Below are 24,429 nucleotides of genomic sequence, written 5' to 3'. Positions count from 1 at the left end.
GGAAGAGATGCTGAGGGCAAGGTATGGGAAAGGACATGGAATTACCATGCTTCCTCCGAATATACCACTCTCTCCAAATCTCCATGTGTTCAACCAACCCAGACGCTCTCCAAACCCAGGCCTTCTGAGTTTTTATGGTGGCCTCATCACGTAGGTGTGACTGATTACGTCATTGGCCTTTGGTAATTGAACTCAATCTCCAGCCCCTCTCCCCTCTGTGGAGGGTCAGGTGGTGGAACAGAAAGTTCCAACCCTCTAATCACTTGATTGGCTCCACAGGCAACCAGACCTCATCCTTCAAAGCTCTCTGAAAGTCGCCTCATTAGCATAACAAAAACCACCTTTATGGCTTTCACCACAGGGAATTTCAAAGGTTTTAGGAGCTTTGTGCCAGGAACAAGAAAACCAAATGTGTAATTCTTACCGTAAATCACAGTATCACACCCGGCAAAACATTTACCATGAGAAAAAAATTATGTGCCTACACTTTGTAAAAACTACAAACACCATGAAGATATGGATTAATCCTAGAAACAGTACCCAATCTGTATCAATTTTCTAGGGCTACCATAACAAAGTACCACATACTCACTTAAAACAACAGAAATCTATTCTCTCCACACTTCAAGAGGCCAGAAATGCAAAATAAAGGTGTCAGAAAAACGGATTCCTACTGGAGGCTGAGAGAAATTCCCTGCCTCTCACCTAACTTCTGGTGCTTGCTGGCAATCCTTGATATGCCTTGGCCTGCAGACTTATCCCTCCAATCTCTGCCTACCTCACCTTCACAAGGCCTTTCCTTTGTGGCTGTATGCTCTTTTCTGTATCTTAGTGAAAGAGGACTTCAACTACCTTCATTTTGACCTCAAACTTTCTAATTGATTAAGTTATTTGCAGCTCATGTCTTAACTCAGGCAAAAGAGCCCTGTGGGCAAAGCATGTCATGAGGGAACAGATACTACCCCATCATGCAGTAGGGACCGTCCTGAGCCAGCAAGGCCCAGCCAGTGATGACCCCAAGACAACAATGGACCTGACCGGTACTGCCCACCTGCATGTACCCACGGACCTTTGTTCCACATTTTCCTTATATAAGCCTAGAAACATTTTCAGCACTTTGGAGACTGTCTTCCTGGTGTCGACCTCACTGAAATAAATCTTTGTTTCCCCACCATTCGCCTCTCTCTTTTGGATTTTGTCAGCGGCAACTGGCCGAACCTGGTCTGTTTGGGACCCCCACAGCCAGGTGCACCCCAACTACATAATAAGGAGACTCTCCTTTGGATTTAGGACCCATCCTATCCAGTAGGATCTCATGTCAATCCTTACCTTAGTTACATCTGCAATGACTCCAATTCCAAATACAGTCCCATTCTAAAGTTCTGGGTGGATATGATGAATTTGATGGGAGACACTATTCAACCCACTACACAATCTAATACTTTGATATACAGCTGAGAAACCTGAAGTTTTTTAAAGGGAAATGACTAACCCATGGCCATACAGCTTCACATGAGTAACAGATGTTGGAGGGAGGAGAGGCATGGGCACTATGATTTTCATAAGTGGACAGCCCTTCATAGGTCAAGATAAATAAGCCCATCCTACATGAAGACAACCAGAGGGAGTCTACTCAAAACATGGTCTATAATTTCAACCCGCATCTTCCCCTCCTAGGAAACAGAAGTAGGCATCTCACTCCACAGAAAAACCATTGAAGCCAGAGAGAGAAACCACAGAACCAGCCACCAGCCAGCTCTCTTACCAGACACAAAGAGAGAAACCACCACCTCCCATTTCCTCCTCTACAATTTCCTCCACTTAAAGTTTCAAAACTCCGCCATAATATTAATCAGAGAAGTGACGGACCTGGCCCACAAGTTTATGATGTGCGTCTCCACGGCATCCCTGGTTCTTATGGCCAGGTGCAGCCACGTGGAATGTTAAGGAGCAACTTGAACCGTAGCTATTTCCCCATGTTTTTCTGTCTGATTATAAATACAGCTTGGTGAAAATCCAGCCACACCACAGTTTCAATAGGGCTGCATTTTTTTCCAAAACCCAACTTGCCTTCAAGGGCACAGAGCATCTGTTTCAAGTCAGAAGCCAGGGCAAGCCTGTCTCACACGTGGCATGGCTTAGAAGCCCCAGCCATGGTACTTAAACCCTAAGTGCCCCGAGATAATTGGCCTCCAAAACAAATTCAGCGGCTGAGACCTGATCAGAAATTGCTGGTGGCTTTTTTCCTAACCTAATTTCATTCCCACCGCCCACCCCTGCCCTCTGACCTTCTTTCCTTTCTCTGGCCTAAGTCCTGGAAAATAGAGTTTGGAAATGCCTGGGGGATTTCTTGGGTGGGCCCCAAATCTTCAGGGAGAAGAGATAGGACTGAAAGTTACCAGAGGGATAAGAAAAGAAGCCAGACACGAAAGGTCACATATTGCGTGATTTCATTTGTAAGAAATGTGCAGAATAGGTAAATTCAAAGAGACCAGAAGCAGATTGGTGGTTGCCAGGGTCTTTTGGGAGGAGGCATGGGGAGTGACTTCTTGAGTTGGGGAGTCCCTTTTGAGGATGATGAAAATGTTTTGGAACTAGATAGAGGTGACGGTTGCACAACAATGTGAATGTACTAAAGGACACTGAGTTGTTTACTTGTAAATGGTTACATTTCTGTTTTGTGAATTTCACCTCAATTTTAAAAAACATTAAAAGAGGAAGGGTAGAAGGGTGGGAGGAGGAGGAGGAAGGAAGCCCTGCAGCTGAGAAGAGCTAGCCTCAAGAACAGCCAGGGGCCAAGTCTAAGTTAACCCCTCCCTTTCCAGGACAAAGCTGCTAGCTGAGTGCCTGCTGCAGTTTCCCCAGAAGCTTCAGCTGAGAAACTGCCCTGAGCCAGCTGGTCAGCCTCTTAAAGCTAAAAGGTTCTGCCTCTTCAATGCTTCGGCTCAATCACAGGCTCTTTTCTCTAATAGGTAATGTTTTGAAAGAGAGAGAGGAGGGACCCTACCTATTTCAGGAGCTTAAAATGAAATTAAGCGGAATGACACGCAGTGGGGAGGGGGGGGAATTTTTTTTTTTTTAAGTTTAGGATTCTCTGCTTCCCTACTCAGAAGTGCCTAAAATGCACACTGCCTTCTCTAAATTGAACGGAATTGCTGTTTTGAGCCCTCATCCTGTAGCACTGCAAAAACTTTATCTCACTTGCAAAAACTTAATCTCGGTTTAGCATCTGGCCGTTGCTGTCTGCATGTATTCCTGTGAGGTGCCAAAATGTGCCCATACTCTGGACCTCTGGACAACTGTCCTGACTACTTTTGTTCAATCTGTCTGGCAGGTCTCCTCCAAGTTTGCAGGTTCTCTATGCCACTTCTCTATGCCACCTGTCTGTTCCCCACAAATGTCTGGGAATTTGCCATTATAAGAAGTTAGGTGGAGCTAAGACTGTTCACCTACTTTCTTTCTACTCTTAGCCACACAGAAGAGTTGTTTTATTGCTCCCCCACTGCACAGAGGTTTGGGAACTCTTCAAGGCTGACTCAGTCATGGTGACCAGCAGCTATTTCTACTCTACTTGTTTTGCAGCATTTTATGGCATATGCAATATCCCTAGGGATGTGCCCCTTTCCCGGGCTCTGCCTCCTAAATGGACACAGGTCTTCTCTACTCTGGGATTCCCCAAACCTATATGCAGTCTCTGAGGTGGAATTCAAATCCAATTTGACTTTAAAACACACCTACTTCCTCCTACACAACACTACCTTGTTGCATTTAACCAGGTGCCTTAGAAAGACATCAATCTTTTGACTGTAGTCAAGGTGAAAGGACTTTCAGGAAGAAAAACTGAATTAGGTACTCCTACAGAAGAGCCTCAAAGCACTGTCAATGGGGTGTAGAAACAGAAACTTGGCAATGGGTCAATGTGCCCCACTGTGGTAGGGTCCCCTCCCTAAAGAAAGAAAAACAAAAAACAAAACCAAAAAAAAAAACAAAACAAAACCCTCAAGGTAACCTGGCTATAGGCTTATGTGACAACATCCGTCATGACCTTGTAACATGAGACCACTTAATCAGACAGCCTATTTGTGTGTTACCATATATGGGAGACAAAGAAGTAGAAAATAAATTTAAAAACCTAGGCCACATGGCGTTCGGGGCTCAATTTTTTAGGTATGAACCCAGCTGAACAGTGCCGGCACAAATAAAGTTGCTTCCTGGAAAGAAAAGCCTCTGTGTCATGACTCTGTCGAGAACCTGCTACACTTCAAGGTTCCCTGTTCCCTACAGGAAACCCTCATGGAGTTAACTTGAAAAAGTCAAGAGACAAAGGAGTTTATTCAAAAATGAGTGTCTAAAAAATTCCAGGCAATGGGCGAAACTTGAAGACATTATGCCAAGTGAAAGAAGCCAAACACAAGGAGTCACATATTGTATGATTCCATTTACATGAAATGTCCAGAGAGATGAATTCATAGAAACAGAAAGTAGACTGGTGGTTGGCAGGGGCTGAGAGAAAGAGGGAATACAGACTAACAGGAATGGGTTTTCCTTCTGGGGTGATGAAAATGTTCTGGAATTAGACACTGATGAAGATTGTATAACATCATAAATGTATGGGAAATCATTGACTTACACACTTTAAAATGGTTTAATTGGGAATTTTCTGTTAATTTTACATCAATAAAAAAATCTTCCCAGACATACTTGGATTTGGTCATTAAGACTACTTTATGCTTGGAGGGCCTGGGTGGCTCAGTCAGTTAAGCATCTGACTTCGGCTCAGGTCATGATCTCATTGTTTGTGAGTTCAAGCCCCGCATTGGGCTCTGTGCTGACAGCTCAGAGCCTGAAGCCTGCTTCACATTCTGTGTGTCTCTCTGCCTTCCTCTGCCTGTGCTCTATCTCTCTCTCTCTCTCTTTTAAAAATGTATAATAGACATTTTAAAAATTAAGAAAAAAAAAGACTACTTTATGCTGGTTGGAGTGCTCAGGAAAGAGACCTATATTGCAATAGGGTTTGGGGGAAGGCATCATCTCCTAGCCTCTGCCCTTGATTATGCATTTCCACCAGCTACTTGTTTAACTCCATCATCTCTTTAAATTTCCCTTTAAGGGGCGCCTGGGTGGCGCAGTCGGTTAAGCGTCCGGCTTCAGCCAGGTCACGATCTCGCGGTCCGGGAGTTCGAGCCCCGCGTCGGGCTCTGGGCTGATGGCTCGGAGCCTGGAGCCTGTTTCCGATTCTGTGTCTCCCTCTCTCTCTGCCCCTCCCCCATTCATGCTCTGTCTCTCTCTGTCCCAAAAATAAATAAACGTTGAATAAATCTCCCTTTAAAATTCTTGATAGATTTATTTCAGACCCCCACCCCCCCGTCTTGATAAGCTTTACCTGGAATGCAAAAATGTTCTAATGTTTGGGACTTTGCTTATTTCCAAACAACTGTGAATGTCTACAGTTGGAGGCATAGACTTCTAGTCTGAAAAGCCCCAATAGAAGTCATCCACATACTGTCTGGAAGAGAGATTCCTCTAGCTTTGTCCCCTCTCTTTCAAGCCCTCTGTGAAAGAACACATTGTTCTCTTAACAGTAGTGACCACCTTTGGTTATGATTATATGCCAGATATGGTGCCCTCACTCCCTCAAAAACTATGAAAACAACACTATCATTCTGATTTTGCAGGTAAGAATATAGGGACGCAATCAGTGGAGCATTTTGTGTAATCTCATACAGATGATAAGTGGCAGGGTTCAGATTAAACCCAAGATTGTCTCTACAGCCTATGCTCTTAACCATTATATCATACAGCCCGTTTCCTATTAGCCCTGTTGAGTGTACCTCAGGGCTTTGTGTCATTGCTTCCCTGACTTCTTAGTTCTTCCATATTCACTCATGTTGAGATTAGCAGAAAGAAAAGTGAGGAAAAGATTCTGCTTCTGGTAGGAGCGGAATAGCCTGTCTAAAAGTAACCCTCCCACATAACAATTATATACTCCAGATAAAATTTTTTAAAAAACATTTGCCTTAAGGCACTAGACAGCAGCCAAAGCAGGCAGAACCTAAAGGGATCCAATCCTTGAAATAAAGGAAACACATTGAGTAAGATCTTCCCCTAAAGGCACATCCCTTTTTTACAATGTGCAGAGGGCTTGAGTGACTGGAAATTGAGGCGTGAAATCCAGCAAATGATGGAAGCACAGAAGAGTTTCCCTAAAATCTGTGTGCTGATTCTCCTCCAATACTTGTCTGACTGCTTACAGTTCATACATAGGGTGACACTGTAAATTACCCATAGGTTAAGAGTAAGGACCACATCCTAGGATTAAGGTCTACACCCTAGGAATAGGATAGAACTGGAAGGGACAACCCTAATAAAGGCTGAAACTACACTTCCACAGGATTAAGGTGATCTGTTAACAACTGAATCATTCACTAGGACAAAACTTAATACTTTTCAGAGAAAGACCACAGAATCGAAAGACAGTCTTCTATTCTTAGAATCATTTCATTCACTCAGCATAGTGTTACCATGCTTAGCACGAAGCCTGCTTAGGATTCTCTCTCTCTCTCTCTCTCTCTCTCTTTCTCTCTCTGCTCCCTCCCCTGCTCACACGCTCTCTCAAAATAAACATTTTAAACGTATATTTTATAGGAAAAGATGAATGTAACAGCTAAAGAGCTGGTGAATTTCAGGATAGATAAGAAAATTCTAAAAAGACAAATGAAACCTCACAAACTAAAAAAAAACAATATTTGAAATAAAAAAAAAAAAAAACACTAGATAACAGCATACTAAATACCGAACACTTTAAAAGTAGAGGTGAAAGTAAAGACACATCAGCAGAAATTATCCAAACAACTACAAAATAAAGAAATATTTTTCAAACATGAACAGAGTCTCAATAAGAAACATTAAATAATCTGACATCTGTGTCATTGGAATCCCAGAACAAAAAGAGACAGAAAACTAGGAAGAAAACAAATATAGCAAGCAATAATGGCTGAAAATTTTGCAAATTCAATAGAAGAAACTGCAATCTACAGATTTAAGAAATTCAGAAAACTGCGCCCATGATAAATACACACCCACATCCACACAAAACCATGAGCAGGCACATCATAATCACATTACTAATGACTAAAGATAAGGAGAAAGTCTTTAATATATCCAGAAGGAAAAAAATACATATAGACAAATGAAATAAACAGAAGAACAAATAGAAATACAGCTTACTACTTATCAGAAATGATGGAGGCCAGAAGACAATGGGATGATATCTTTAAAATGCTTAGAGAAAAGTGGGTCACCTCTGCAACACCTGTGAAAAACCTACTTACACGTGAAAATTATTTTCTGTAAGCATCTGCTCTCAATAGAGTTAAAGTTGAATGTTTTATCATTGATACAAAGGCAGCCCTGAATTTTTACTCTAAGGCCCAGTCCTGGAAGTATACTAGGTAAGTGCTATCTAACATTTTTGACCCAGAGTGCTCATATGTAAATGGCGATGATAATAGTACCTTCAGCTCATAGAGCTGCTGTGAAAATTAAATAAAATTGTAAATGTAAAGCACTTAGTACAACGCCCAGTATATAATGGGCTATAGACCACAGGGCGACTGGGGATGGAGAAAACATAGACAATGGGGTCCAAGACTCCCAAAGTCCTTTCCAACCAGCTAGGCAACTGAGCTCTATGGCCAAGGATATTGGATATGATGAGGGCCCAGACTGTGGTCACAAGCACCTCAATGAATGGGACCACAAGTGAGCTACCAGTAATGAGAGCAGGAATGGTAATTCCCTGGATTAATACTAGGGGCTGTCACTAAAAGAATGGATGATGGAGGTGGAAGGTAAAGAACAAATGTTTACCCTAGAGGCTAAAGGTGGGTCACAGTTTTCCCTCGAGGAGCTCTTGTATAAGGAAATAATTCAGTAGGAGACAGAATACAAGGCACTAAGCATTGTGATAGAGGGATGCACAGGTTCTAAAGGGGCAAAAAGGGAGAGGAGAAAGGGGTGATCAGGGAAGTCTTCTTAAAAAGCTATTCATTTGAAATGAATATTCAGGGAAAAGTAGGAGTCCACAACCAAAACAGAGGAAGAAGATTTTTAAGGCAAGCCAAGACCTTGAAGAGATGGTGGGAGTTGAGGCAGTAGAGACAGAAGCAGGTTGGGTCCTGCTTTGTGAGCCATGCTAAGGAATTTGACTTTCTCCTCTAATGAGTGGCTTTCATTGTGTGTATTGTGTATGTGTGTGTATGTTATACCAAGATCCACAATAATAAAATCATTTTACATGGCCACCTGAACCATAGCAATAGACATTGTATGTGTATGTGAACGTATGCACATATAAATCTCAAATGTAACTATTCTAAAAAAAATGGAAGTTTTAGGGGCTCCTGGGTGGCTCAGTAGGCTGAGCATCCAACTTTGGCTCAGGTCATGATCTCACGGTTTGTGAGTTCGAGCCCCGCATCGGCCTTTGTGCTGGGAGTACAGAGCCTGGAGCCTGCTTCGGGTTCTGTGTCTCCCTCTCTCTCTCTGCCCCTCCCCAATCACGATCTCTCTCCCTCTCAAAAAAAAAAAAAAATAAACATTTAAAAAAAACGCCTGGAAGTTTTAATAGTTATCATACATCTACCCTGAGGCTCACAAATTTTACTCCGATTAGCATGGCTAAAAGAAATGAGTAGAAATGAAGAGACAGGTATAAAATTATTCCCAGGAGCTTTGTTCATAATAGCCAAAGAGTGGAAACAACCCAAACGTCCATCAACAGGAGAAATGGATAATGAAATTGTGGTGCATTCACACAACAGAATAATGAAAGCAGACAAACTACTGCTACACACAACATCACGAATGTATCTCAGACATACTGAGCTAAAAGAAGCCAACCCCCAAAACCCCATTCAGTTCAAGAACCAGCAAAACTAATTGATGATTATATCAGTCAGAACAGTGATGAACTCTCAGGGAGTGAGGGGGGTTAGTTTGGATTGGGAAGGGGCATGAGGGAGCCTTCTGAGATACCAGATATGTTTTATGCCTTGGTCTAGGTGGTGGCTAAATGAGAGTATGCACATATAAAAATCCATCAAGCTGCACACTCAATACTTGTGCACTTCACTGAATATGTTATAGCTGTTGGGGAATGTCATCAGAAAGATATGACTGCCAGTTGGCCCATGAGCTGGACCTGGGCACTTGGAGGCTCCTCACCTGCTCCCCTGCCCTGGGAATGTGGGTTCCACTTGCTTTTTCCCCCCTGGAGGCTGCTCCTAGGGCATAGCCTTAAGATGGTGAGACAGTTGAGAACACCTGTACTGTACATGTGACTGAGCCCAGTTAAGTCCTCTCTATTGGCTTTTAAGATTTAAGGGGTGGATACGGGGGTCCATTCATCTTGCAGCTGCCCAAGAGAAGCCTCGTTATATAAGATCCCTTTGCTTATTAAAAGTGCCACCTACCCACCTGGAAAAGCCTGCATTTCTTTGGTCCTCCCTGTCCTTCAAGCATGGAGGCTGAGAGGTTCAGATTATACTCAGGTAGCTCCCAAGAGGAGCTACCATTTAAATGTAAATGCTTACATTTAAAATAATCTGAAATAGGGGCGCCTGGGTGGCGCAGTCGGTTAAGCGTCCGACTTCAGCCAGGTCACGATCTCGCGGTCTGTGAGTTCGAGCCCTGCATCGGGCTCTGGGCTGATGGCTCAGAGCCTGGAGCCTGTTTCCGATTCTGTGTTTCCCTCTCTCTCTGCCCCTCCCCCGTTCATGCTCTGTCTCTCTCTGTCCCAAAAATAAATAAACATTGAAAAAAAAAATTTAAAATAATCTGAAATAAATGTTTCACAAAACAATACTTATATATGACTGAGGCTGACATTTAATCCATTCATTTTTTTTTTATTTTTTTTTAACGTTTATTTATTTTTGAGACAGAGAGAGACAGAGCATGAACAGGGGAGGGGCAGAGAGAGAGGGAGACACAGAATCCGAAACAGGCCCCAAGCTGTCAGCACAGAGCCCGATGCGGGGCTCGAACTCAGGAACTGTGAGATCATGACCTGAGCTGAAGTCGGACGCTTAACCGACCAAGCCACCCAGGCGCCCCATCCATTCAATTTTTTTTTTTTTTTAATTTTTTTTTTTTTCAACGTTTATTTATTTTTGGGACAGAGAGAGTCAGAGCATGAACGGGCGAGGGGCAGAGAGAGAGGGAGACACAGAATCGGAAACAGGCTCCAGGCTCCGAGCCATCAGCCCAGAGCCCGACGCGGGGCTCGAACCCACGGACCGTGAGATCGTGACCTGGTTGAAGTCGGACGCTTAACCGACTGCGCCACCCAGGCGCCCCCCATTCAATTTTTTTAATGCTGATTGCAATTCACTAAATTGATTTCAGAACTCACTAAAGGTCCTTTTTTCATTATTTGAAAAGCACAGATTTAACCACGAGGGAGCCACTGAGGATTTTGAGAAGAGGAGGGATGCAAATGGGCTAGCGTTTCAGGAAGTGCCCTCTGGTGTAACGTGGAAGGTGGGCTCAAGGTGTGAGACTGGAGCTGCAGGGCCAGGTGAAGGCCCGTTAGGTTTGAGGATGGGCACTTGAAAAGAGCATTGTTGAGCTGGGTCTTTCTTTCAGGTTGTGGAGTTTTGTCTGCACTCTGCACAGACCTCTCACCCTGCATCACCTGGCCCCAGTGTTCACAGAGTTGACCTCCTTCCCGCCCTGTCCTGCAGGTGGCATCCCCCCAGGGAGTGGATGGCTAAGAGGAACAGGCCCAGTCTCCCCACCATTACAGCCAGCGTACAAGGGTGTGGACAGAACCTGCCCTCCCTCTTCCCAGCAAGCAATGCTCGCCCTATGTGCACTATTAGTGTAGTAGGGTTCTCGTGCATAGTCGTGACACCGAGGCTTTTCTTTCCAGGAAGCAACTTTATTCCTGCCGGCACCACTCTGTTGGGTTTGTACCGAAGAACTGAGCCCCAAATGCCACATGGCGTAGTTTTTTATATATTTTCTACTTCTTTGTCTTCCATATATGTTAACACACAAACATGCAGTCTGATTAAATGGTCTCATGTTATAAGGTCATGAGGGATGTTGTCACGTACGCACATAGCCAGGTTACCTTGAATGGTTTTTTGTTGTTTTTTTTTCCTTTCCTTAGAGAGGGGACCCTACCCCATTGATGCTCAGACCCCTCTATTTTGGATCAAAGAGCATCATCTTGGTTTAGAGGTTTGTATTTCTGTAACATCATTACATGAATGGCCATCCTTTTTTTTAAAATCATGGCCTCAATGAGACTGGAGACAGACCAAGGGAGCCAAGCAAGGGAGAATTAAGCAACCTCCCAGAATTAGGAGGATATTTTTAAGAGAGTTTGAATCCCCCAAAAGTTGAAAACCATCCTCCAAATAACTCCCTAGGTTTCAACTGTTCCAGGTCTGGATGGGGACATGATCAATCCTTTTTATTTGATTTGTGATCTCTTTTATGACTTTTTCCCCCCATTATTTATCTGAGAACAGCAGTTGCTTAGGTTAAACTTTTTATAAAGCTTTTTTTCTTTTTTCCAGAAGCAAGCAGATAATCTAAGGCCAAGCGATTTTCATAGATAGTATTGCACATTTTGGTTTGCTGCTTGGCTAGTAAGTTAAGAGCTCTGGCAGTTTTATTGGCAGTTATAATTTTTATAACTGCTTGTAGTCTGATTATGTGGTTTAGCATGTAAATGGGAGTGTGGTAGCCCCAGGACCCATCCTCTGCCCAGGTGGCAGGGCCATAATATTGGATTATACGCTTGGGAGGCCATTTATCATCTTTTTAATTGCCAATTTGTAAGGCACACTGTTTCCTTTAAGTCTCCCTGTTCCCATACATTTGGACTCAGAAATGTTTCCCTCTGGCAAGTGGGAGCAGGAAGAAAAATGGACGAATGGTTTCCAGCACATATGACCCTGACGAGACTGAGGGAAGTACCATATAGGCTGTCCTTCCACATATCTAGTATAGTCCACCTGGGGCCCACCATTTCATGGCTGTGTTGACATTGTCCCAGGCCTCTCAGAGATGAGAGAAGTTAGAAAAGGGGTGGGGACCTGGCTCAAGGTAATTTGGGGTCCCCCACCATTGGGTTTTCTGAGCAGTTCAGTTATAAAATCTGTTTTAAGGCATGTTAAGTTTTTAACAGAGATGATGATGAACTTTTACCCCACCAGACAAGACAGTTTTTCCCAATGATTGAGCTTTTGAGAACCCAAACCCCAGTAGTAGAACTGGGGTATTTTGTTTTACTAGGAAATTTGTGGGGATCTAATTTTCTAATCTCTTATGGCCATTGTTTCCCCATGTTGGTACCAACGAAGTATCCTATCCACAAAAGGAAGGTGAGTGCTAACAGAAACCTCTCACCACTTTTCTAGCAGGCCTGGGCAGCCTCAGCCAATCCTACGGCAAAGAGCAGAGCAAGAATCATAATAGCGAGAAACAAGGTGTGACAGTGCATCACAGTAAGGAAACAGATATAGAAAACAAGGACCGTCTTTTGTTTTGCCGGACTGTCGATTCTTCAAGCTTCTGCCACACGTAGATTAGTCAGCTTCCTGAGTGACTAAAGCAGGGCTGCAGTCTCCCAGAGCCTCTGGAGTTGCAGATTGCTTCTTCGGTATGGTCAGCTTATATGGTGTTGATGGATCAGGAATGCACTCCCAGTTTCGAGATGCTAGCTTCACTCTGATGTAATGAATCCAGGGACCCACTTCAGCTAAACTGCAGTAGGGGTGGCCAAAATGACAGTGAACAGGCCCCTCCAATGGGGTTTCAGGGGTTGGACATTTCATTCCTTTATTTATATTGCATCCCTTGGTTTAAAGGGGTGAGTGTCTGTGGTCAGACTCACAGGTAATCGCTCCCTGACCTAGGGGCATAAGGTGGTTAGGGTAAAGCCAAGGGCCCACATCTGTTGTCTTATTGCCTCATTTAGATACCCCCTTAGGCCCTTAATAATGGGGGGAGGGTGCCCATAAAGGATTTTATAAAGAGAGAACCCCATCTGTTCTTTAGCCTCCCACTTGCAGCTGCCTCCCTGAAGGTTCTTATCTCTCCCTGCCTAATGTTAACCCTTTCCCTATTCATTTCTCCCCCTGGAATAGGGCCCCTAACTCCCATTAGGGAACAGGGATGACGACTGTTCTGGCTTCTTCAAGCTGATAAGGGACAATATAGAGGTACAGCAGTTTGAGTCTACGCAAGGGTCAGTCGAGTGGCCCACAGTATGGTTCTACAGGAAAGCTGGCAGGCATGAGGCAGCATAAACATTAGCAGACACAAGGAGAAAGACACAAAGTAAAGATTATATTGACCAACAAGATGGCATTTAAGATAATGTCCCCAGTTCCCAAACCTGTCAAACAATCTAGGAGAGACCCTGACTTTGTAAACAACATGTGTCAGGGAACCTCTCATAACCCAGCTGATGGAGGAGGGGGAACAGTAAGTAATCAATGGTGGCTCTATTGCCAAGAGTTCGGCCCTAACTTAATTAAAAAAAAAATTTAAAGCATCTAATACCTGTAAGGTGTTATTTAGAGTTTTGCTGAGTATAAGCAGGCAGTTTGCTTTATTTTGAGGTATAAAACTTTTTCAAGAGCCAGGAGTTCTACTAGAGAAAGAGTTCAGGCAGCCATTTACCATTATTAATTTGCAAATCTTTAGGTAAGCCAAACCTGGGTATTATTTTATAGAGCAGAACTGTTATTACTTTTTGTGCCGTTTCTGTCTTGTAGGGGAAGGCCTTTACTCGATTAGTAGAAGTATCAATCCATACCAACAGATGTTGGAATTCCTTTGACCTTGGCATCTGAGGGAAACCTAATTGTCAGTCTTTCCTGGATGGCCTCCAGTTTCTTGACTGCCTGGGAGAGCAAGTTTGTGGTTGAGAGGATTGTTTCTAAGACATACTTCACAGGCTAATACTACTTGCAGAACTGTCCTTGACAAATTTTTTCCAGTAAATATCCTTTGGGCCATTTGATAAGTTTTGTCCCCCCCCCCCCCCCCCAAATGAAAGGCCTGATGCTGTGTTTTAATGATCTTTTAGCTTTGTGAGCTTGGTAATAGTAATTGCCCTGCTCTGTTTGTAAGCATTCCAAGGGCTGGAGACAGTGTCTAGGAGTCAGACCCTAGTTTATTTATATGGGGGGGGGGGGGGGGGGTGACGGGGATAGGTGGGATTGAGTCTCCTTTAATAATTGATATAACAGGCAAAATATTTTCCTGAACCCTGGTATTTACAGCCTACAAAATGCAGTAATTCCCAAAAACTTACACAATTGTTTATTTGTTCTGGAGTTAGTAGTATTATAGTCTCTAATTTAGTTATAATGTCCCTTCCTAGCAAGGGAGTAAGGCTCTCTGGTATTATCAAGAAAGAATGAGAAAAAAATTAGTTTTTCCCATATGTATCCCAGGAGCTGAGAGAAAAATTTAGTTATAAGTTTTCTGGAGATGCCTCTAATCGTCATGCTGAGTTTGGATAGTTGGCCTAGAGTGTAAAGGAGGACAGAAAATGTAGCTCTGGTGTCAAGAAGGAAATCAACTGGGGTGCCTGGGTGGCTCAATAGGTTGAGTGTCCGACTTCAGCTCAGGTCATGATCTTGCGGTTTCTGAGTTCAAGACCCTCGTTGGGCTCTGTGTTGACAGCTCAGAGCCTGGAGCCTGCTTCAGATTCTGTGTCTCCATCTCTCTCTCTGCCCCGCCCCCCACTCATGTTCTGTCTGTCTCTCTCTCTCTCAAAAATAAACATTAAAAATTAAAAAAAAAAAAAAAAAGAGAAGGAAATCAACCAGTTTTCCTTCTATATTTAGAATTGCTTGAGGCTCTGGGTTTCTGCTAGATAGTTGGTTTAGGGGAGCCACCATGAAGAGCCCCAGGCCCCATCAGTCCCTTCCAGGGACACTGGTAATCTGAGCCCTCACAGATAGAGGTCCCCAAGGGCATTCATCCCCAGTGATTGTCTCCACCATGTAAGGGGCATGGCTTAAGGGGTTTTCATTTTGGTTGTCCTCTCTGAGGACCTTCTTACTTTTAGTGCTCTGAACGGCCATACAGATGGCACTTGGTGCCAGGAACCTCGGGAAGTCCGGTCTGACATATTATGTAAGGCTACAACTAAGGCCTCAGATTTTTTTTTTTAAGCCTCTTTTTCTGTTTTTTTGTTTTTTGTTTTTTGCTTTTTTTTTTTTTTAAATTCTCTTCTTGATCTTGGTTGTAATTACCCAATTGGCAGCTTGTAAGAGCTCCTCCAGGGTCCCTTCTGAACCAACAGCCAGTTTTTGCAGTTTTCTCTAAATATCCGGGGCCGACTGAATGACAAATTTGTCTTTTGGAATCGTCTCAGCCTCAAGGGTGTTAGGGGAGATAGCCATATATTTAACGAGAGCCTCCCTTAACCTTTCCAGGAAGGCCACCAGGGTTTTGTGTCTGTAAGATAGTGGGTAATTTAGCATAACCTTAGATCTCCTGACCATATATAAAAATTTTTTTAAGATTTTTCTTTACAAACCTTTTATAACTTTGCTTTTAGATTTTGACCTAAGCCTTTATATATATATATATAAACAACCAGTCTCATTTAGGACAAAATTACTTTTTTAACTTTAACAAAAAATGCATTATCATTTCTTATATATATATTTATGTATCTACTCTTTTACATGCAGAGTTGTTTTTCTTATTTTCATTAGTCTTAACTATATTTGGCAGATTTTTAACTCTTACAAACCTTAGTCTCCAGTGAAAACTAAGTAGTAACCAATTGTGAACTGTTACATCAGAATTTTTTAGACAGCAAACTTATGAATCAATTAAGCACAAAGCATGTTTTCCAACAGGTCCAAATATCTTTAGTTTCTCTGCAACAAGTCAAAAGCACACACCTACATCTAGTAATTAGTGCTTTAGCCTCTTATCTTGTTAGATCTCCAATGAATTTAATCCCAATTTAAACTTTAACATTTTAGTTTACCAAAGACTTTGAAAGCTATCTTAACAATTACTCATGAAAACTATGAGACAGACGAAGTTAACCATTACTTTAGGTCATCCTTTTGCTAACAAATTTGAACAGAGATAACATAGGCATACTTGACCTTCAGCAAATCTAGGTAGAATAAAAGTTTTTCTTGTTGTTGTTGAATAAAAGTTTTTGTTGTTGTTGATAAACATTGTCTGTTTCAAACCAACAAACTTAAATTAGCTTAAACACTGAATACATTTTACTTGGATCCATTTAAGACAATTTGCTCCCCATGGTTAATTTTTACCTAGAGCACTGGTGGGGAAATCTGAAATGGGTGGTCTTCGCTCCAAGGCCTCTAGGGTGGGAGGAGGAGCTGACGGTGTCTGAGGCATTAAAGAGCAGTTATGCAGGCTGCCCCCCAGGTGGTGCAGAAACAGGAGGGGGGCGGGGCGGGGGTGGGGGGGGGGGGAGGAGGGAAAGCAGAAGAGGCCAGGTGCCAGCAAAAGGCAGAGAAAGAATTCCCAGTTTTAAATCTTGTCAGATCAGACAGAGGAGCAGACTCCAGGTTTCTTTTCTTTTGTTTTGTTTTCCATTAGTGGAATTAGGAAGCCAATGTCAGTTGAGAGAAGACAGGGAATTTTCCCAAAATGAAGAGAGTTTCAGCAGCTATTTGGGAATATTCCTTAAAGTCCCCATTCTTAGGTAGACTATCCAAAGACAGTTGGCTCTAATTATCATAGTCATTGACCCAGGAAATGAATGAGAGACAAGTCCCCACACACAGTCACACAGCAACTCCAATCCATCGATCTCCCTACATTCAGTGCCTTAGAGTTGCGGCTTTGTTCCTCATCCCTTGTGGAACTACTAGGGCAACTCTGGGAGGTGATCAGGCTCCCCTTCTGCCTCTTAGGGGCAGGCCTGCCAAAATGAACCCTGGTTCTTACCAGTCTGATGGGCAGCGCTCCCTGAGCTGGTTCCTGGGCCTTATGGGTTCCATTGGCGCACACAGGGTCCTCACCCTGGTACTGGGAGGGCTAGTCTCTTGTGGATCAAGCCATCTGCTGGCTCCAGGTAAGGCTGCCTCTCCCGGCCCTCCGGGATTCATATCTCCTGCAGCAAAGGAGGTGGAAATGCACCATCTCCAAATCCTGGACGAGCCCCCAAGTAATGTAGCAGGATTCTCGCACAGAGTCATGACACCAAGGCTTTTCTTTCCAGGAAGCAACTTTATTCCTGCCGGCACCACTCAGTTGGCTTCATACCCGAAGAACTGAGCCCTGAATGCCACATGGCATGGTTTTTTATATATTTTCTTCTTTGTCTCCCATATATGGTAACACATACAAACATGCAGTCTGATTAAGTGGTCTCACGTTGTTACAAGGTCATGAGGGATGTTGTCACATATGCACATAGATTACCTTGAGGGTTTTTGTTTTTTCTTTCCTTAGGGAAGGGACCCTGCCACATTAGGGACCAGGCTTCAGGTAAAGCTGATGGGGAAAGAAAGCAATTTGTATGTTCTACTCTTTCCCAGACATTATGCAAGTCACTTTATGTGTGTTATCTCATTTTATTCCTCCAGCAACCGTTTAGAATAGATCTGATCAAGGATGAAGAAAGCGAGGCTCAGAGAGGGGACACACACACGTAAGCAGAGTCGCACAACTGTTAAGTGATAAAGCCAGGCTTAGAATCCTGTAGGCTGATGAAATGTGCAACCCTTTCTGAACAAAAGGCCTAATAATGTGAGTGTGTCCCACTCGATCTGAGATGCAGGCTACAGAAGGGGAGCCCGAGTCATAGCATGTGCCAGCACTCCTGGGCTCTTTGAGAGCTTCCAAAGAGGGCTGAGAAATCTCGAGGAAGCAGCCCTCTCTGTGTAGTACTGGGACTTCACACTCTCTGTCCACAGTGTGGTACATGGTGACCCTTCCCACTCTTTGGTCCTTGTTTCAGCTGGGCCAGCACTTCTGCTGGCAGCCCCGACCTCACAGCTCCTGCGCTCAGCACTGGGCAGCACTGGTGGCAGCTGTGTTACCTCATTTCTCTGGCCTGGGATAGCAGGTTAGAAAACTGGTGAGCAAGAGTAGGACGTCTGGAGGTTCGAGGAGAGTGGAGGTCAGGAAGGGCCATATCGCTGGCTACCAGGCCCAGACAGGCCCAACAACCCTGCCTCTATTTCTATATGAGGATTGCAAGACAAGGAGAAGCTGCTGAAATGCGTAGGCTCTGAGGCACCAGGTTTCCTTCTAGTCTAGTCACCTCCAGAGAATTCTGAGGCAGAAGACGATTCTAGTGGGAAGCGTTGAGGCCACTGCAAGATGCACCTCTCTGAATGAGAAACTGAGCATAATGAGTATCTCCCAACAGTGCCTAGGGAGAATAAATTTCCAGTTCACACACAAGCATGCATGTGTACATGCACACACACACACACACTCACACACACACACACACACACCAGCCAACCTAATCACTGCTGTCTCTGTCTTGTGCCCTGAGACCCAATCCCAAGGACAGTATCCTTTGGGTTTCCTTTTCAGGGTCCTTGCTGGAAGCCCACCACACACCCATAGTAGCTCTGATTCCTCAGGCAGGCTCTAGCCAACCTCTTTTTTCTTTAAGTTTATTTATTTTGAGAGAGAGAGAGAGAGAGAGAGAGAGAGCAGGGAAGGGGCAGAGAGAGACGGAGAGACAGAATCCCAAGCAGGCTCCATGCTATCAGCGCGCAGCCCAGTACGGGGCTTGAACTCACAAACCACAAGATTATGACCTGAGCCAAAATCAAGAGTCAGATGCTTAATCAACTGAGCCACCCAGGTGCCCCTAGACGACCTCTTGCTTTCAGTTTTAGGAAGGAATAGGCATCTGTTCCAGATTGCCCTCTGAACTCAAGGTGATACCACATTCTCTCAGTGGTTCTCAGGGAGCCTCCTGCCCTTCCTTTGAGGTACGTGTGGGCAGGGATTCCTGCTCTTGGTCACTCTCTCTCCATCATTTACATGCCTCTTTATACTCCCAAAGCAGCAATGGAACCAGATTTTTTGATCCCCATTTGGCATGTTCTGCATAATTGGTCTAGCTCCTCCCTTTAGAAATCGAGGGCTCTTGGGGCGCCTGGGTGGCGCAGTCGGTTAAGCGTCCGACTTCAGCCAGGTCACGATCTCGCGGTCCGTGAGTTCGAGCCCCGCGTCGGGCTCTGGGCTGATGGCTCGGAGCCTGGAGCCTGTTTCCGATTCTGTGTCTCCCTCTCTCTCTGCCCCTCCCCCATTCATGCTCTGTCTCTCTCTGTCCCAAAAATAAATAAAAAACGTTGAAAAAAAAATAAAAAAAAAAAAAAAGAAATCGAGGGCTCTTAATGCCTTTTGTTCTCAGCTTTATGGGTATTTTTAATCAGAATATTAGAAGATCAAGAATGCTGTACACCCTCCACCTACCATTCTTTCTTTTTGGCACTTCTGCATATAGCGGATAGATCCCACCCCCTAAATACATGTGCACATCTGCACAGATGCATACACACACACACACATATGCATCTCCCATACACACACAAATACAACAAGTAGCTGAAAACAGAATCTAAGAGACCCAAGTGGTAGAGATGTTATCTCCACAAATAGCATCTGGGCCCAAAATACCTGACACGTGTCAACCTATGAAGACATCTGGTGGGCATGAAAGGTTTTGAGGCTGGGATCTACGCAGCCCCCTCCAGCTGCACTTCAATGTGTGTTCATTTCAGTATTGGACTGTAGGAGGCAGTCTGATTCCCTCATTTCTAAGTAATCAGGGGGAACCTCATAACCGTCTGCTGATACTTAAAATAAATCACTCCAAAAAGGATGGGTCACACCATGGACCCTGTGCCTGCGTCCCCCCAGGGGTCATCACTGTGTAATGGAGTCCTGGCATCATCTGAGCCAATAACCAGGCAAAATTAGATATTTTCAGTGAATGCCTTTCCTCTGCCAGCAATGCACAGCTCACAGCTCACAAGGGCCTTCCACACACATCAGTTTATCCTAGTCTTGTGCAGAGCTCTGTGAGAAGAGAATATTACCCGTCTCTGGGAAAGATGAAGATGCCCATTTCAAGATTCCTGAGGTTCTTAATAAACCAAACTAAATACATTGGCAGAAACCCTGATTACTTTCCTCCCCTACCCCATTTCTCCCCATCGCAAACCTACCTACACTGATACGGCTCCTCCCCACCTGCAACAACGGGCAAGGATCCAAGGCACACCTGGGCTTGGGACCCCATTGCTCTGCTCCTCAGGGCAAGTGCTGTTCCCCGTTCACCCTGCCCTCCTCAAGTTGGCTGCACTCTCTCTCCCAGAGCTTCCTAGTCACCTGCTTCATTTGCAGAATGATCCAAAGTTAAGCTTAGAGAAGAGAACTAGAAGGAAGGAAGAGGAAAGGGGTGAATGAGAAGGGAAGAAGGAAGGGGAAAGAGATGGGAGAGATGGAGTTGGCTCTCTACCTACAAGAAACAAACCCACTTGTGTTTCTTCTGACTGGACACTTATTCCAGACATCGCCTTAATATCTTTCCTTCTTTTCACAGCCAAATATTTGGGAAGAAAGGTCTATACATGTCTCTACTTCTTTACTTCCTCTTTCTTTCCCAACTGGCTATAATCTGGCTTCTGTCCCCTCCTCTCCACTAAAACTGATCTAAATTCACCAAGGAGTATCTGACTGCTAAAAAAAAAAAATTAAAAACAAAAATTTGTTTTCTCCAGAGCCTCTGGTTCTGCAGATGACCCCCTTCCTTTTCTTGAGACTTTCCTTTCCCCTGGCTCTGTGTCCCTATCTCTTCCTGAGATACACCCTCCCTCTCCCTCTCCTTTTCTTTCTTTGTCCATTAACCCTTAAATGCCAGGACCCCTCCCTACACCATCTTAATTCCTCATTCTTCATTACCACAGGGATGTGACATTCAAATCCACAATTCTAACCACCAGCCTCAGCTCCCCACTGATGATGGCCTACACCCTGCCATAATAACAATAGCTCATATGATTAACTGATACTATGTGCCAGTGCTGTGCCAACCCACAATAACCCTCTGAAGCAACCCATTATCAGCCATATTTCACAGATGTCCAAACTTAAATAACTAGCCTGAGGTCACATGGTTATCAAGAGGCTGTTTTTTTTTTTAATTTTATTTTTTAAATTTACATTCAAATTAGTTAGCATATAGTGCAACAATGACTTCAGGAGTAGATTCCTTAATGCCCCTTCCCCATTTAGCCCACCCCCCTCCCACAACCCCTCCAGTAACCCTCTGTTTGTTCTCCATATTTAATAGTCTTCAAGAGGCTGCTTTTAAAGTCCATTCTCACTGCTGTTTCTGGTTTCCAGCAACATGATAAACTAACAAAGGTCTGCTGGCTCCCTCACCACAGTCCGACCCTGGAGGAAAAATGAAAGTGATAAGGAGCTGGATGAGTCTGAGGTCCTGTCAAAACTGTGAGGAATCCCTCTGGAAAGCCAGAAGATGGTTGGGTCCCAATGGAGATGGAAAACAGTGGCGTAGGGAATAGGAGGACAGCCAAGTGCCAACCAGGTAACAGATTCTGAAGAGGGCCTTAGAGCTGCTCTTTCCTGCATTTCCATGGGGGCTGAGGGTGGGACTGCCTGCCAGCCAGTGCCTGGAGACAGAGCAGCAGCAGGGCACTGGCTGGGCTGGGAACCGAGAACAGCAGGTGCACACAAATGGCCTGGCTCAGGACACTCCTCCCTGCCCCACAGCCTGAGGACAAGGGGATGTCAGCCAAAGAAGACAGCTCTTGGAAAGAGCAGTGCCCAAGGGTAAGTACAGCCAGGCTCCTCAGGGACAGGGAAAGAAGCAGTGGTTAGTTCCAGGCTGGAAGGCCAGGGCACTCATCTTGAGGTGTACACCCGAGCACACATACTCACATTCTTAAAACTTTGCAGAACACAACAGGGGCCAATCCTTTCAGCCCTCCGCCTGGACACACATTCCCAACCAAGGCGATGAGCCCCCAAGGGGAAAGCTGGTGTGTGTGATCACAAATTAGAATAACCGAGGCGAGCAACACCACAAAAGAAAGTCAAAAGGGTAGCCAATGAATATCAGATAAAGCCCAGCTGAAGGGCCAGAACAGACAATTCAAATAAGCACAATAAATATCTTCAAAAATATAGAAGAGTTTGTAAAATGACTCAAGAACAAATACTCATGTTGAAAAATAATAAAAAAAATTAGCAAAGCTGGTTTGCAAAATATTAACTGTTTTAATGTCAATTAAATATTAAAATATTAAATATTAAATTAAAAACCAATGCTGTTTTTTTTTTTTTTTTTTTTTTTTTTTTTTAAATTTTTTTTTTTTCAACGTTTTTTATTTATTTTTGGGACAGAGAGAGACAGAGCATGAACGGGGGAGGGGCAGAGAGAGAGGGAGACACAGAATCGGAAACAGGCTCCAGGCTCTGAGCCATCAGCCCAGAGCCCGACGCGGGGCTTGAACTCACGGACCGCGAGATCGTGACCTGGCTGAAGTCGGACGCTCAACCGACTGCGCCACCCAGGCGCCCCAATGCTGTTTTTTTTAAAAAGGAACTTTATAGATTGGTTGAATAACAGAATGCAGAAACTTATTTTATTTATTTTTACTTCTTTTTTTTTTTTTAAGAAACTGTTTATTTCCTGTCAACCTTATTTCCATTTTGTTTGCCTTTATGGGAAAATAGCTCAAGACCACTCAACGGTTGTTCCTACCCATTCAGTGGCCTGAATAAACTTGAAGAATGAATTAGTGAGACTGGAAATTCCAGTCAAGACAATCATCCAGAGGAATAACTGGGAAGAGATGAAAAAATAATAAACTATAGAAGAGAAGCTACGAGACATATATGGAAGAGAGAAGCAGACCTGTCAGCATTTAGATAATAAAAATCCCAGAAGGGGTAAAAAATAACCATAGGTAAGAAAATATTTGAAGAAACAATAACTAAAAATTTTTCCCAAGATTAGAAAGAAAGAATAGACTTTAGATTAAAAGATCTCACAGTGGGGTGGCTGGGTGGCTCAGTCAGCTAAGTGTCCAACTTTGGCTCAGGTCATGATCTTGTGGTTCGTTAGTTTGGGCCCCACGTTGGGCTCTGTGCTGACAGCTCAGAGCCTGGAGCCTTCTTTGGATTCTGTGTCTCCCTCTCTCTCTGCCCCTCCCCGGCTCATACTCTCTCTCTCAAAAATAAATAAACATTAAAAAATTTACAAAAAACATCTCGTAGAGTGACAAACAGATATGTATGAATAAACCCACTCTTAGTCACGTTAAAATGATAGCTTAGGATATCAAAAACAAAGAGAAAATGCTTCCAAAGAGGAAGAACAGATCATCTCTTAAAAGCAGACAATGGAATTCTGAAAAACATTTATTCCAATATAAGTATGTATATATACATATACATATATAAAATTTATATATCACATAATGTATAATTATATATGTAAATAATTATATATTTGTATCTCACCATTTATAAAGCACAGCTTGATTTTCACAATGTGAATACATCTGTGTAACTAACCCTCATATTAAAAGGCCCTTTTAATTGGCCCTTACCAGTCACCATTTGTACCCCACAGACAACTCCATCCTAACTGCTAACACCATGAATTAGTTTTTTTCTATTTTTGAATTTTAAATAAATATATGCACACTGTATATACTAATTTGTATCTGGCGTCTTTAGCTCAACATATGTTTATGGGAGTTATGTGTTTGTATCCATGTAGCAATTGTTCATCTATTCTCACTGATAATAGAGCAGAGTTTCTCAACCTCAGCAGTGCTTATATTCTGGGCCAGATAATTCTTTTATGGGAAGACTGTCCTATGCAATGCAAGATATTTAGCAGCGTCCTCAGTCTCTACCCAGTAGATGCCAATAGCAATCCTCTTGCCTCTCCCAACAAGTTATGAGAACCAAAAAAATATCTCCAGACATTGCCAAATGTCTCCTGGGAGGCAACATCATTTCCAGTTAGAAACATTGCTGTATTGTAGAAATATAGGAAAAGTTTATTTATCTGTACTACTGTTGATAGACATTTAGGTTGTTTTCTAATTTGGGACTATTATGAATAATACTATTATAAAGAAAAGCAGTATTTTCAAAAGTTTTAAAGGAAAAGAGCATCAAAACTGGATTTTTTAAGTTTATGTCTGTCTGTCCCTCCATCCATCCGTCCATCCATCCATCCATCCATCCATCCATCCACCTATTTATTTTAGTAATCTCTACACCCAGCATGAGGCTCAAACTCACAACCCTATGATCAAGAATCACATGTTCTTCCAACTGAGCCAGCCAGGCGCCCCTCAGAATTTTAATCTATATAAAAAGTGC

The 24,429-nt window shown here is 43.5% G+C and overlaps 1 long non-coding RNA gene across 6 annotated transcripts in view; it reads right to left on the bottom strand.

Moving 5' to 3' along the window:
* Positions 1 to 19,382: 19,382 nt before the first annotated feature.
* LOC147584180 (uncharacterized) overlaps positions 19,383 to 24,429 on the bottom strand; it is a 40,588-nt gene continuing 35,541 nt past the window's right edge. For 2 of the 6 annotated variants that reach the window (XR_015253260.1, XR_015253299.1), the window contains exons 6-7: positions 21,967 to 22,064; positions 21,296 to 21,459 (exon numbers count right to left, since the gene is read on the bottom strand). This is a non-coding gene — a long non-coding RNA (uncharacterized LOC147584180). Of the gene's footprint in view, positions 21,460 to 21,966; positions 22,065 to 24,429 lie in introns of all 6 variants that reach the window. The other 4 variants (XR_015253271.1, XR_015253282.1, XR_015253303.1 and 1 more) reach the window with 4 other exon arrangements.

Source organism: Puma concolor, chromosome A1 (genome assembly GCF_028749965.1).
Source record: "Puma concolor isolate L17-30 chromosome A1, mPumCon1.1.hap2, whole genome shotgun sequence".
Taxonomy (NCBI): domain Eukaryota; kingdom Metazoa; phylum Chordata; class Mammalia; order Carnivora; family Felidae; genus Puma; species Puma concolor.
Note: the sequence above shows the minus strand (reverse complement) of the source record. Positions and strands in the feature narration are given on the sequence as shown.